At 44.2% G+C, this 15,144-nt stretch overlaps 1 protein-coding gene across 1 annotated transcript in view; it reads right to left on the bottom strand.

Moving 5' to 3' along the window:
* Window positions 1-13,864: 13,864 nt before the first annotated feature.
* Window positions 13,865-15,144, bottom strand: part of XIRP2 (xin actin binding repeat containing 2) — a 77,255-nt gene continuing 75,975 nt past the window's right edge. The window contains exon 9 of the mRNA XM_081923127.1: window positions 13,865-14,003. The gene's annotated coding sequence lies outside the window, so the exon portion shown is untranslated. The remainder of the gene's footprint in view (window positions 14,004-15,144) is intronic.

The following is a 15,144-nucleotide window of genomic DNA, read 5'->3' as shown; positions in this document are numbered from 1 at the left end:
GGATTCAACAGCTAGGATTTATGCAAAGGGCATAAAATCATAGAATCACAGAACTGCAGGATTGGAAGGGTCCCGAAGGACTGCCTTGCAGTGAAGATGAGAAAGTTGCTATTTCCTACTAAGGACTTTCACACGCACACTTTCCTCTCAATCCTCCTTCCTCTCCCCTCCCCACCTTCTTGGCTAGTCTCTAGGGATCTTATCCGCCAAGGTCATCTAGCATTCATGGATCCAAGAAAAGCAAAATTCCTAGCTAGGAGAACTTTACTGTCGCCACTAAAATTTCCTGGGTCATTTTATGATGCTAATATACGTATGTGTGCTGTGGGCCATAAAGCTGGCTATGTTTCACAGAAAACACAAATACTACCAAGACAGTACAAGAGCCATCCACTGCCTTTTCGTGGCCACACATCCCAATGAAAATAAGGACACCTCAGGCAGACATTTACAGTTATGATCTATGTTCCATTTTTTATAGTTGTCAGGATGTACCTCGTTGATCATGCAAACAGCACCAATTCAGGTTGTTCCAAGCTGGCCCGGGTGCTAAGCCAACTATGTTAATGAAGCTGCAAAGGGCCTTCTCTCTCTCCCCTCCAGACATTTACAAGCCCCATAAAGCCTAGCACTAGAAATGCAAAAGTCTCTTAAGGACACATCAACTCACATCCTTTGATTAGTGCAGAAGAAAACATGTCCACTCTTGGGGCCCTGTGATACACAAGTGGGTGCTCTGCCCCCTGCTAATAGTGTGGCTAGTTTTAGAAGCAGGCATTCTAACTGTTCCTTTAACAGCCGTCTGATTTGCAGCAATTAGCAGGTGACCTGGTTTAGCTTCATAGCCTGAAAAGTCCAAGCTGCTGCTATCAAGCTGCTGTTAAAACAACAGGGATCAAGACAGGCCGTTTCTTTTTCCTTGGCTGGCTGGCAACCTTAAGTGCCGATACGGATAGAGAGATCTAGACTGTGCTGTCCCAACAGCTATGGATTGTGGAATTGTTTATATTTTAGGGACATAGGGAGAAACATAGAAAACAATCTTATATTGAGTCAGATGATTGGCACACCCTTCAGCCTTTCTCCTATGAAAATAGTAACGCTAAAGGGACCCCCCTGACCGTTAGGTCCAGTAGCAGGCGACTCTGGGGTTGCAGCGCTCGTCTAGCATTATTGGCCGAGGGAGCCGGCGTACAACTTCTGGGTCATGTGGCCAGCATGACTAAACCGCTTCTGGCGAACCAGAGCAGCGCACAGAAATGCTGTTTATCTTCCCACCAGAGCGGTACCTATTTATTTACTTGCACTGTGTGCTTTCAAACTGCTAGGTTGGCAGGAGCAGGGACCGAGCAATGGGAGCTCACCCCACCATGGGGATTTGAACCGCCGACCTTCTGATTGGCAAACCCTAGGCTCTGTGGTTTAACCCACAGCGCCACCTGCGTCCCTATGAAAATAGAGACGTCCTATTCTGTAACAACATCTCTACTATTTATAGCCCACCCATCTGACTGGGTTGTCCCAGCCTCTCTGGGCAGCTTTCAACATATATAATAACAACATGAAACATTATATATTTAAAAACTTCCCTATACAGTGGTACCTCGGGTTACAAACACTTCGGGTTACAGACTCTGCTAACCCGGAAGCAGTACCTCAGGTTAAGAACTTTACCTCAGGATGAGAACAGAAATTGTGTGGCAGCGGCACGAGGCCCCATCAGCTAAAGTTTTACCTCAGGTAATAAACGGTTTCAGGTTAAGAACGGGCCTCTAAACAAATTAAGTTCATAACCAGAGGTACCACTGTACAGGGCTGCCTTCAGACAGCTTGGGGGTTGAATAGTTCCATACCCTCCAACATTTCTCCAATGAAAATAGGGATGTCCTAAGGAAAAGCAAGACATTCCAGGATTGAATCAGAAACTGCGATGGCTTCTGTAAACCTGTGACTGTCCCTGGAAAATAAGGACACTTGAAGGGTCTGCATTGGTCCATCTAGCTAAGCGCTGGGGAATCCTTGGCCCTTCAGATGTTGCCGAACCACAGCTCCCATCAGCCCCAGCAAGCAAGGGCAATGGCCAGGGATGGTGGGAGTTGTCGTTCAGCAACATTTGGAGGGCCACAGATTCCCCACCCATGATATGGCTCACTATTAGCCACACTGGCCTGATTCACACTGCGCAGTCAGCCAAACTAAGGTTGGCATGAGCTTAACCACAGTTTGGACAACACAGTAAACCGAACTTTGGCTTATCTCAGTATGGTGCAGCAACAAAAAGCACTGGGAAGGAGCAAAGTGACTGCAAGCTCCTCTCCAGAAGTTCACGCCCTTGCACAGTCTTCACTTAGCACATAGCGCAAGTGACTGGTAGTGACTTTTCAGGTTACCAGGCAGCAGTCTCACCCAGCAGGAGTCTCCCCCAGCCCAATCCAGAGATGCCAAGGGTTGCACTTCGGTCCTCTGCCGGTGGAACACATGCTCTGCCATTGAGCTGTGGCCTTTCTATGCAGAAGAGGAGAGGCAGTCCTGTGCCAGATGGCACCCTACATTGCAGGGCGATGAGTGCTGTGCTAGGGCTGCAAAGTGATTAAATAATGTTTGATTCTTGCCTCTTAAAGCAGTTCCTCAACTGTTGAGAAGAAAATGGTTCAGTAAATGTCCTGAACCCTTGGCCTACCTGGTGGCAAGTGCCCAGTTCAGGGTCCAAAGGCCAAAGATTCTACCTCATCCAAGCTGGGGTCCATCAACACCGGCACTTGAGCAGACACAGCACCTCAGCTCTGCTGCTGTTTTATAGTTTGCATGCTGATTGCAGCACCTGGGCTTGGCAAGGCAAGTGACCCTCACCTGTTCCAAGTCTACTCCAGCTGAGGAATCACACACTAGTGAGCCCCACCTGGCTTGCTAGTGAGCTGGGCTGTGGGCCCTTGCCTGCCTCTGCCTCCTAGAGCAGCCCTCTCACTGCTCCCTATGCCTCAGAGCCCTCTGTGTTCGTGGAGGCTGGGATCCATGTGGCTCTGGTGATGGGTCTTGCTGCTCTGGTTCCTGTGCACTGACCCCCATCCCCTTGTCATCCTCTGACACTCCATGAGTACTTTCTACACCAACCTCTCCTTGCCCCTCCTCAGCTTGCCCCGGTGTGTCCCAGTCCCAGCTACACCCCTCACTGGGATCCTCTTCCTCTTCTCCATTGTCCTGCCAGTCCATGACACTAAACTAAAGGCTTTCATTGTAAGAATGAGAGTCTGTTAGAAATAAAAACGCCTAAAACACCAATAAGCATGTAAGAACTTACATGCCACATATTGCACAAGTGATTTTAGTCATCATCCTTCATGCTAGAATTGAATCCTTAACTATAATTATTTGAACTATAATAATCTCAAAAATAAACAAAGTTGCGACACAATGTAACTGAAGATGGTGTACCAGTGAGTGACATTTCATTGCTAACATATTTTATTTTTTAAAAATCTTGTAAGTGTGTGTGTGTGTGTGTGTGTGTGTGTGTCCCAAGAAGGTATGCTTCATATTTTCACCAACTAAAAGTAGCCCCAACTAAGGAATCAGCTGGACCAGATGCAAGTCTGCATCCTCAGTTTGTACTCACAGTTGTGAGAAGAAGAAAAAGGTCACCTGTCATTTTTCCCGTGTTGAATCTGTATTTGTTGAAGTGCCTCCATGTGGTTCTATGGCCCATCCCATGGTCACTTCCCCTCTGTCATAAATGATGACACAAACTGACACTTAAGAGGAATTTGCATGATTCTTTTCAGATGACAACTAATGAATTGTCAAACCAACACAAGGTTGGGAGAAGGGCATAGTAGGTGGTGTGATATCCCCCCCTTTCTCCTCCCTCTCTCCCCCCCTCTCCTTCCCCACAAATCCCACCTGCAAATCACCTGGGCTCCCAGTTCTCTTGCTATAGTGACAAGATGGCACTAATGACAAAACACGAGTGTTGCCTTTTATACAATGATGTGTTGTGGACCACATCCAAGCCAACATATTTAGCAAACAACAATGACAACTCCAGGGAAGAGGCGTTTTACCCTTGGAATGACCACCAGTGAAAAGTAGCCCCTTTCTGTTTTGTGGGCTGTTTTGCTTCTTTATTGCAGTCTCTAGCGTCTGCAGCAAAGAGTCATTCTGAGTTAAATATGGATCTGACAAAACTGAAAATGAAACTGTCCCAGGATGGCATTTTTACAAAAGAGTTTTAGATTTTTATCTCTCTTCCACCAGATTAACTTTTCTACTTAAGAGAGGCACTGTCTTATGAGTCAGAGCAAATGTTGAAAGGTTTAATGTAGCTTTTAGTCACAGTTCCGTAGCGAGGCCACAAAATGGCCTTTCCCCTCCTGCTCAGTCTCAGCAGAGCTGACTGGATTTTTGGCAGCCCCTGATTTCAGAGGTAGCAATTCTATAGGTTTATGTATATAAAAGAACCAGGTTTGAGCTGAAAGTCCAGTTTCAAAAACCCTCATGGCAGCCTCCACACCCCTCCCCTCTTTTGGCAGATAGTCTGAAGAAAATGTGCAAGTAGAGTCACCAGTGATATTTCACATAAAGCAAAATTCAAAGTGAATTTTGTGGCAGGGCCTGAGGTGCAGCCAAGGAATTTCAAATTCAATAAAGCTAGTGAACCTTCCCAAGGGGCTCCTGTGCCTTCCTAGGTTGACAAAGGAATTCAATTTTTAAAAAGCTTTTTAAGAACATTAGAAGAACTCTCTCTCTGTTGGATCAGACCAAAGGTCACTGTAGGTTGAGGCCACCATCTTTATTTCCACCAGATGCTTGCAGAAAACCCATGTGTAGTCTGAAGGCAACATTTCGGTTTATACCCCATCTCTGCCCATGCCGATTGTATTCAGTGATCAATAGGCTCTGGATATAGACATTTCTTATAGCCACCCATCACAGACAGGCCCATGAATCTGTGACACACCATTGATCCTCCTTTCTCTTTTAAAGGCATTTGGCAGAGCAACCCAAACCCGCTTTGCGCCAGGCTGAGGGAGGGGTTGGATTCACAGAAGTGCCCCTCTGTCCAACTCCACCAGCCTCCATTGGCCTCCCACCCACTGCTACCTGTGGATTGACTCTGGTATCGCTCTACTGAGGTGCAGCTCCACCTGCTGCCCACCAAACAAGTGGATGGAAGCAGGGCTGGCTTGAGGTACTTTGGCACCGGAGGCAAAGCACAAATGGTGCCCTTCCACCACAACCAGGGAAGATGGGCTGAGTAAAGATCAGCACCTGAAACAAGGTGGGAATAAAGATCTCTATCAGGAACCAGGGAGGTAATCAAATTAACCATACCCAGTTTTGGGGATCAAAGACCACTGCAGGGGAGAAAGGGGCTGGCTTTGAATCAGAGCCCAGGATACCCCAGAAAGTGGTCCCAGCCATTTCCTCCCTAGAGATGGAACAAGACCAGCAGTATTCTCTTTTGATTGAAAGGTTGCTGTAGAGGCAGGGGAGGGCGGATGAAGAGGTGGTAGGGTTGGCCTCCAAGGACAGCACAGCTGATGCCTTCCTTGGAGGCAGGACCTACTGCCCCTTTGGATCTTCTTGCTTCTTTGGATCCTACTGCCTGAGACCTTTGCTTCACCTTGCCTCGTGATTGGAAGTGCATTGGATCCCTACCAGCGGAAACCCCCCAGATAGGTCCCCTTGGATCCTTGGCAAGGCCCTATTGCTGTGCAGCAATCTGCTTGCCCCTCCCACCTTATTATTATTATTTATTAAATTTTGCATACTGCCCTATAGCCATAGATCTCAAGGTGCAGATGAACTGTGAAGGTGGCGGTGGTTCCATCCCTCTGGAAAATTCCACCAGGGTGGAGTAGGTTTGGGATTGCAGCCTAAGCCATTGACCATCACCACATTTCAATTATTATGCTCCATCAGTCAAGGCTGGTTCCTGTCAGGTAAGCTCAATTACATGATACTGGGAGACGAGAGAGAAGTCAAGCCAGGCTTGCCATTGCTGGTAGCAGCTCATTTCCCACCACAACTCTGTGCAATCCATTCTCTGCAGCTTGTGCAAGAGGACAGGAAGGTGGAATCCAAGCCACACAGGAAGAATGTTCATTGTCTACCTCCTACCTTTCACCTTTGCTGCAGAGCAGAAAGAGAACGAGGAGAGGTCAGAGCAGCCCTAAATTGGCCAGGTCTGCTCCCCCATGATTGGCCACCATGGCCCAGGTGACCTTGCCCCTTCTTCCTTAGGAAATTCCTGTCAGCCTCTTTCAGGAAAGTGGGTAATGGTGCAAACTCACCTCTGCTAAAAGATGCTTCCACGTTGCTAATTTGCCTGTTTGTCCTGACAGCTCCAGGGCTCCCACAGCGCAGTTCTTCCAAAGCTTCTTAGATTTGATTTCAGCATACTATTGATATTACAAAGAGCACAATCACATCCAACCCCAACACCATTTCCCCCTAAGTTTTGCAGTGGAGAGTTGCTACAGTCATTTTCTATTAGCCTGATGAGAAATACTTTCAAGAATACCACTTCCCTGATCTCTTTGACTTTAACTTTTTTATTATTATGCTAACAGCTGCGCTGCACGGACTGGTTTGGCTTTACTTTCGCATTCTCTTTCTTTCACTCAGCCTTCTTCACTGAAATTGATGGGGATTTGGGCAAGTGATCCATGTGTCTCATTTCTGGTATGGATGAGCTGCCTCATTTTTATCTCCTTCAGGGAAGATTTAGAGTACTGCTTAAAGTTTTAGACTATTGTGCAATGAATATATATATATATATATATATGCAGGTTTTGGTGTCCTCGGGTGTCTTCCCGTGTAAAAGTTGGGGTGTCTAGGCGACGTTTCGACGAGGTCTCACTCGTCATCTTCAGGCTGGTGCTTTCGGCTTCTTGTTACTGGAACAGAGCAGGATCTCAGTGTTTGAGTTCCTATAAATACTGTTGAGGGGGTGTGGTGTATAGCCTCCAATGTTCTGGGCAGAGAGGAAGTTCCCAGGCTAGTGTGCCTTTTCTTCTTTTGTTCCTTAATTACTTGAGGGATATCTTGAGTGATTTCTTGAGTGATATCCTGAGTACCACTTAGGTGGGTCATTGGGTGTGGATTAGTTGCTAAAGTCTTTGTGTCTTGACCTCTTGAACTTTGTGAAGAGTTTTTCTGAGAAGATGGCTGTACTGCACTTAGTTGTGCTCTGGCTTGGCTTCGTGTATAGGGGCGAGCTGTGGTTTTGTGGCCTGTGTCAGCCAGATCTGTGTAGGGATTGCAGGGGGGTGCAGCATCCGGAGGTGCCACCATGGTTTGGCTACTGGATGGTGTCTGTAATTTATCTGTGGAGAGGGTCTGGGTTTGGGTCTGGTGTGGTTGATTGGTGATGGCGTTCTGTGTGCCTCTGGATCTGGTGTCAGTTTTTGTGGGGAGGGCTAATTTCCAGATGTCTGGCAAGCGGGATGTGTCGTCACGCTTGTTCATGTTGTGAGGGTGTTTCTCTATCTCGATGGCTTCCATGATTATTCTCTTGTGGTGATGTTCCATGTTAAAGAGCAATTTGGAATCTGCAAAATTAATTTCGTGTCCTGTTTCTTTCATGTGTTGGAAAAGAGAGGAAGTTTTTTCTTCTTTTTTGACGGCATTCTTGTGTTCTGCGATACGTGCATTTATTCGTCTGTTTGTTTGTCCAATGTACGTGGCTGGGCAGACTTTGCAGGGTATTTCATAGACCCCTTGGTTTTCCAACTGGATTTTATCCTTGGGGTTTCTGAGGATATTGGCTATTTTTTGGTTGGTGCAAAAGGCTGTTTTGATATTGTGTTTATGGAGGATTTTGCTAATTTTATCTGTAGTGCCCTTGATATAAGGAAGGAGGGCCATGCCATTGTTTTCTTCTGTGTCTTGGTTTTTGGGGGGTGTTTCTTTTTGGATTAGCTTCGTAACCCTGTTTTGCTGGTATCCATTGGCAATTAACACATTTGAGAGATTCTGTAACTCAGTTGTCAAGTGGTCTTTGTCAGCCAGGCGTTTAGTTCTGGAGATGAGAGTCTTGGCTACGGAGTTTATTTGTGCAGGGTGGTGGTGTGATTGTGCATGTAAGTAGCGGTTGGTGTGTGTTTTTTTCCCGGTAGATAGTGTGTCCTAGGGAGCCATCAGGTTTTTTGTAGATTAGGACGTCAAGGAAGGGAAGTTGGTTGTTGGCATGGCCCTCCTTCCTTATATCAAGGGCACTACAGATAAAATTAGCAAAATCCTCCATAAACACAATATCAAAACAGCCTTTTGCACCAACCAAAAAAATAGCCAATATCCTCAGAAACCCCAAGGATAAAATCCAGTTGGAAAACCAAGGGGTCTATGAAATACCCTGCAAAGTCTGCCCAGCCACGTACATTGGACAAACAAACAGACGAATAAATGCACGTATCGCAGAACACAAGAATGCCGTCAAAAAAGAAGAAAAAACTTCCTCTCTTTTCCAACACATGAAAGAAACAGGACACGAAATTAATTTTGCAGATTCCAAATTGCTCTTTAACATGGAACATCACCACAGGAGAATAATCATGGAAGCCATCGAGATAGAGAAACACCCTCACAACATGAACAAGCGTGACGACACATCCCGCTTGCCAGACATCTGGAAATTAGCCCTCCCCACAAAAACTGACACCAGATCCAGAGGCACACAGAACGCCATCACCAATCAACCACACCAGACCCAAACCCAGACCCTCTCCACAGATAAATTACAGACACCATCCAGTAGCCAAACCATGGTGGCACCTCCGGATGCTGCACCCCCCTGCAATCCCTACACAGATCTGGCTGACACAGGCCACAAAACCACAGCTCGCCCCTATACACGAAGCCAAGCCAGAGCACAACTAAGTGCAGTACAGCCATCTTCTCAGAAAAACTCTTCACAAAGTTCAAGAGGTCAAGACACAAAGACTTTAGCAACTAATCCACACCCAATGACCCACCTAAGTGGTACTCAGGATATCACTCAAGAAATCACTCAAGATATCCCTCAAGTAATTAAGGAACAAAAGAAGAAAAGGCACACTAGCCTGGGAACTTCCTCTCTGCCCAGAACATTGGAGGCTATACACCACACCCCCTCAACAGTATTTATAGGAACTCAAACACTGAGATCCTGCTCTGTTCCAGTAACAAGAAGCCGAAAGCACCAGCCTGAAGATGACGAGTGAGACCTCGTCGAAACGTCGCCTAGACACCCCAACTTTTACACGGGAAGACACCCGAGGACACCAAAACCTGCATTCCTGTACCCGTGAAAATCTACGAAAGCAAATATATATATATATATATATATATATATATATATATATATATATATATATAGAAAATCTTTTCAGGGAGCACTTTGGGCTGGTAATCATTTGTGCAATGGAATTTATGCTTGCAAAGTCACACTCCCTGCCAATCACTTAGATGCAGGTCATAATACCACATTTGTTTCATCGGAGGCAAGGGTGAAGGATGCAACCTTTTTCTCGGAAACAAATAAAAATGATCAGCATCCAAAAGGCCATGTGAGATGGTTATGATGATGGCAAATCTCTGAGTAAATGTTCGATGAGTTGTATAATAGGAACAGTTCAAGGCAAAGTGCTCTCAAGTGGAGGGAATGTGCATCTTAAAAAAGAAACAACTACCGGTACCCACAATTTTTTATATAGTACAGCCCTGTAACATTAATTTCTTCGGTGGAGTGAGGCTGGGCTTCTTGCTCACAGTGTGAGAAGTGGGTTTCTCCACACGAAGTGCATCTCAGTCTGTTCTCCCAAGTCCCACCCTCCCTTTTTTGAAGCATCACTTAAGCTGAGTGCTTTACACAGAGCAGAATTGATAGCTCGCTGTTTTTTGCCACACCCAGCCTTGGCCAGCACTCCAGGAGCTACATGGCAGTGGGGGCCACACCACATTCTGTCACACACGTACAAAATACATACACAGATCCTGAGCTCTCCTCCTCCTCAGCTGATCTATGCAGATCAGCAGAGAAGGGTGGAAATTGCCCCCTCCCTGCTCATCAAATAATCAATCCCGGAAACTACAACTAATCCAGAATGCGGCAGCTAGAATGGTGATTGGGAGTGGCCACTGAGACCACCTAACACCAATTCTGAAAGACCTACATTGGCTCCCAGTATATTTCTGAGCACAATTCAAAGTGTTGGTGCTGACCTTTAAAGCCCTAAATGGCCTCGGCCCAATAAACATGAAGGAGCATCTCCACCACCATCGTTCAGCCCAGACACTGAGGTCCAGCTCTGAGGGCTTTCTGGAGGTTCCCTCACTGCGAGAAGTGAGGTTACAGAGAACCAGGCAGAGGGCCTTCTCGGTAGTGGCACCCGCCCTGTGGAATGCCCTCCCACCAGATGTCAAAGAGAAAAACAACTACCAGACTTTTAGAAGACATCTGAAGGCAGCCCTGTTTAGGGAAGTTTTAAATGTTTGCTGTTTCAATGTGTTTTTAATATTCTTTGGGGAGCCACCCACTCTGGAATGGGCAGGGTATAAATAAATTTATTATTATTATTATTACTACTACTACTACTACTACTACTACAATCTGATGACCAGGGAAGGGGCAACTTGCATTCCCATCTGGATGCTGGGCTGCATGGTGGGGTTGAAATCCCAACTCCCCAAACTGCATTAACAGGACAATTGACAAATTCATGGTCTACCACTGGCTCTTGTTGTGATGCTCATGCCGTCACTGAAAAAGTGTTTATGTGCATAGGAATGCTTTTGCTCATGTGTCCCACTTGTGGGCTTCTCACAGGCATCTGGTTGGCCACCTCAAATTAGATGGTCCTTTGGCCTCACCCAGCAGCATCTTTCTTCTGTTCTCATCATGTATATTACTTTAGTTTTATGAGCCAGTGTTCCCAGAGAGGAATAATTATGAACGTTAGGCTTCAGTTTGGTTTTCAGTGCTGCTGACTTTATTTAATTTATTTTTTATGTTCACCACAAAGTAATTCTCTTATGCTAAAACCATTATAGTAATTTGCTATTACCAAACTTTTTCAAAAGTGTTGGGCTTAAAAATAAACTCAAAAGCTGCATTTTGTAAAGTGCTTTTTTATTATTAGGCATTGTCAACTGCTCAGTGAAGTGCTTTCATGCAAGCTCGACTACTGTTAACCTAGAAAAATCACTGCTATTCAGTACATAAAAGTCAGTCATCAAAAGTGCTACATGTTTCTAAAACTGAATCAGAGCCTGGTTTCGTTTCCAGTCACGTTGGAATATTTCAGTGAATTAACATTGGCTCACCAGCTCACTATTTCTGTAGAAGTTCTCTGAATGCACATCAGCCCAACTCAAGCAAGCTGAAGTCCTATGGGAGAAACTTAGCTTACTGTTTTCTCATTGAGCTAAATGGGACTTTTAGTGTGCAAATCTATGCAGGTAAGCCATATTGAACTTAGTAGTACTTACTTTTAAGAAAATATGCAAGGGATCTTGCTGCATACTGCTTAACTTTGGTTGGATCATGCACCTTATTTTTGGTTTTCAGGCAACATAATGTATACTCTGGATTCAAAAATGTGAAGGCACATCATACCTCAACGACAAAAATGATATGTATAATGTGCAAATGCTGGATAAATGGATTATGGTGCATTATGATGATCTATTTCAACCAAGGACTCTGATTCAATATTTCTTTCCTTAAAAAATATGAAAAAGAAACAATGCTACTCCTATAGTTAAGAAAGCAAATGTACATACCATATCATGAAACAACAGCTCATTTACTTACAGTAATAACAGTAGGTGAAAAAATATCTTTAGAAACCTTTGTCTTCCTCTTAGAGCACACCAGGTGCATCATCTCCAAGTTTATTACAACAGATAAAGCATATATTTGAAAAAGTGCAGTAGAAGAGAATAATATTGTAGCCTGTTTTTCCAGGGATGGAGTCACACATGCACGCTCATCTCTTGAATGCAACACTAACACAATGATCTACAGCATGTGTGAAGGGACCCAGCATAAGAGCTAAAACCACAGTGAGAATTTTCATACACACAATGTCACCTCAAACTAGATACATTTCAGTTCACACCTTTAGCCAGAGCTATCAAGCATTGGGTAAACAGGAGATGCGCTTGCATGTATGAAGTAGCCCTTAATAAACATTTTTTAAAAATACAGATTATCTTTGACTGAACAGACATGACAGATATTTCTCAGCTATACATGAATTCCAGTACACCTCCAGCAAATTAAGTCTAAATCATTGGTGAAATAGAGTACAAATAAATGTTTTCTGGTGCGACCTCGTGGTTTAAGTGTTTACAAAAAGTTATGGCAGGTAGCCGGATGTGAAAGATATATTTCATAAATAATGGATATATAAACGTTTAACCACAGTTAACAAATTATGCTCGGTCAATTGGACTGCGTTTACTCATTATCATCATACTGTGCATTTCCTTTAAATTGATCTCCATCAGCTGGCTTCCTCATCTTGACATAATCTTCTTGAGAAGACAGAACAGCTCTACAGCTTGAGTCCAGTGCATCTACGCTTGTATCTTTCTGCATAATTTCCTTTGCTTGACAGATATTAATACGACCATTCATATCGTCTTTTGAATGCGGTCTGGAAACATCTTTGGTTGCGCCAAAAGAGCCCAACAGACCAATGCTGTCATTGCGGGGTAAAAAAAAAGTGTCTGCGTTACTGGATGAAATAGTATTTAACTTTTTAGCATGTCTGACTGCTTCCCTGGTGCCTAGTAACTCACTATCCAAAGGATATGCTGCATTAGCGACCTCCTTTAAAATGACGGCGCTGCTAGCGCGTGGTTTTTGACAACTGGCAATTTTATTATTATGTCGAATAAGACTATCTGAGGTAGTGGTAACTTTCCTTTTGATGCTTTCTTCAACGAGATTTAAAGCCTCAGCGGAGTAGCCCATGTCAGGGTCAGTTCTACTGAGCTGTTCTGAATTTCCTGTGTCTCTCTCTGGCCTTTCAAATGCATACTCATAGGGAGCGCTCTTTGTGTGGCTCAATTCTCCTAACAGAGAGTGCATATCACCAAGAGATACTTCCTGTCTCCCAATGTTCAGATGCGGAAAAGCGGATATACAACTGTTGTTGTTGTTGTTGTTGTTGTTGTTATTGCTGCTGTTGTAAGTGATATCCTTATTATTCGGCAATAGGATGTCCTCATCTGTGTTAGTAACTGGTATAACTTCCGCAACATCAGCCTTGCTATTTCTTCCATCCATCTCCTTTTCAGTACCCTTCATAGCCATGTTACCACATTCTTTCACATTCTTTCCACTTTCCTTCTCCTTTTCTGATTCTTCAGCTTCACTTGTTTTCCCTTGCCTAGTTTCATTTCCCCCCTTTTTGCCTACTTCGCATGTCCTTGTCATACTGGTATTTGTGGCTTCCACTCCCTGAGATGCAGGAGGAGGAAAGGGCTGGCTATTTGATTGGGAGTCAACAGTTTCACATCTCTTTTTCTCCTTGGTTTCCCAAATATAGTCATCGCCATTTGCCAGTTGATGCTGGTTTCGGTCACCCACACATGGATTTAGACAGGTCCTTACGACCTCTTGTTCAGAAATTTCTGGCGGCCATTTTGGTTTACTCACTTTAACCTCCTCCTCAATAGAAAATGATTTTTTGGGTGTTTCCATAGAAGGAGGCCATGTGACGTTTAATTTTCCCCACTCTGTGTTTTGTTTTAAATTCTCACCCAAAGTTTCACGATGCCCTCGCCGCCTTCCAGGATTTGAAATTTGATCCGTTGGTTTATCTGTCTTTGAGATGGATGGATGAACTTCTTGAGCACGAACACAGCCAGTGGGACCTTTTTGATCTTTGGGAATCCATAATTCTTTATGTTGCTTGTGTCCAAAACCTTCATCATAATTTCCTTTGGATTTGAAAAGTTGCTTAAAATGGGGTTTACAGTATATTTTTCCATGGAGAGAAGCGTAATTTCCCAAGCTGCCAAATCAAAGAGAAAGTGTTTTATGGCATCTATCTATCACAAATGCTCCAAGAATATCCAATTTCAGTTGACATTTTAAGTACCTATAAATAACAGTTTCTATAAATATGGCCCTAACTCATATCATTTTAGAAAAGAAATAATAAATGCATTTTATTTAATGTATTCTCAGAGATTATAGATTCGATGTATTCTAACAGATTATGTCTACTAGCAAGTGATATAACATTCACTTTCAATCTTGGTTTTATAACTTTGTTTTAAATGTGGAAATTGGTTTTTCAGGGCCATCTGCTATCTTCCTGTGCAAGAAGTGGCACAAACCATAGCAGTGTGCAGCACTAGATAGAAATTGTTCTTTGTGAGGCAGTGTGGAATAAGAGTAGGTTGAAGGTGCCTATTCTTTTGACAGATCAGTCTTCAACTCACTATTGGGTTGTGGCCTGATCCAAAGGAGGTTGCAACAGGAGCACCACCACCATGCAAATATATGGCCACAAGAAGAAGAAATGAGTCCTCACATGCATGCCTGGATAGCTCAGTGGGTAAGAGGGTGGTGCTGACAATGCCAAGGTTGCAAGTTTGATCCCTGCATGGGGCAGCTACGTATTCCTACATTGCAGGGGGTTGGACTAGATGATCCTCAGGGTCCAACACCACAATTCTATGGTTCTTTGTTTGGGTTAAAAGTAGGTCATGGGTCTCCAAAGGCTGAAGACACCCACTTTAGAAAAACATATTAGAAGAGACAGAGAAGATAAATCTGTGGGTTGGGCTAGTCTGGTGTGAGAGAGTGAGAGAATTTGTTAAGAGGAGTCAGTCAAACAGTTGAGATAATCCCTCAGAAGGTATTAGGAAGGTACAGGCTGGTAAAGAAACTAAAGTTGAGATACTGACAGGAATATTATCTGAGAAACCATAAAATTGTTAATGTTTGTAAAATAAACTTGTTTTTTTGGTTCACTTTCAACAACTGTCTGGAGTCAGTGTTTTACCCGAGAGTAACAGGCTGGTGGCAGCGGGGAAGCGAGCACAGTGGGGGCACAGGGATCAATAGAATGTTAAACGTCCGGGGACCCTGTGTGATCGCCACACCAAGGAACATCAGACCTTGCATCTGATAGCCACACATCTCCC

Source organism: Podarcis melisellensis (genome assembly GCF_964234715.1).
Source record: "Podarcis melisellensis genome assembly, chromosome: 1".
Taxonomy (NCBI): domain Eukaryota; kingdom Metazoa; phylum Chordata; class Lepidosauria; order Squamata; family Lacertidae; genus Podarcis; species Podarcis melisellensis.
This window is presented reverse-complemented; position numbering and strand designations above follow the sequence as displayed.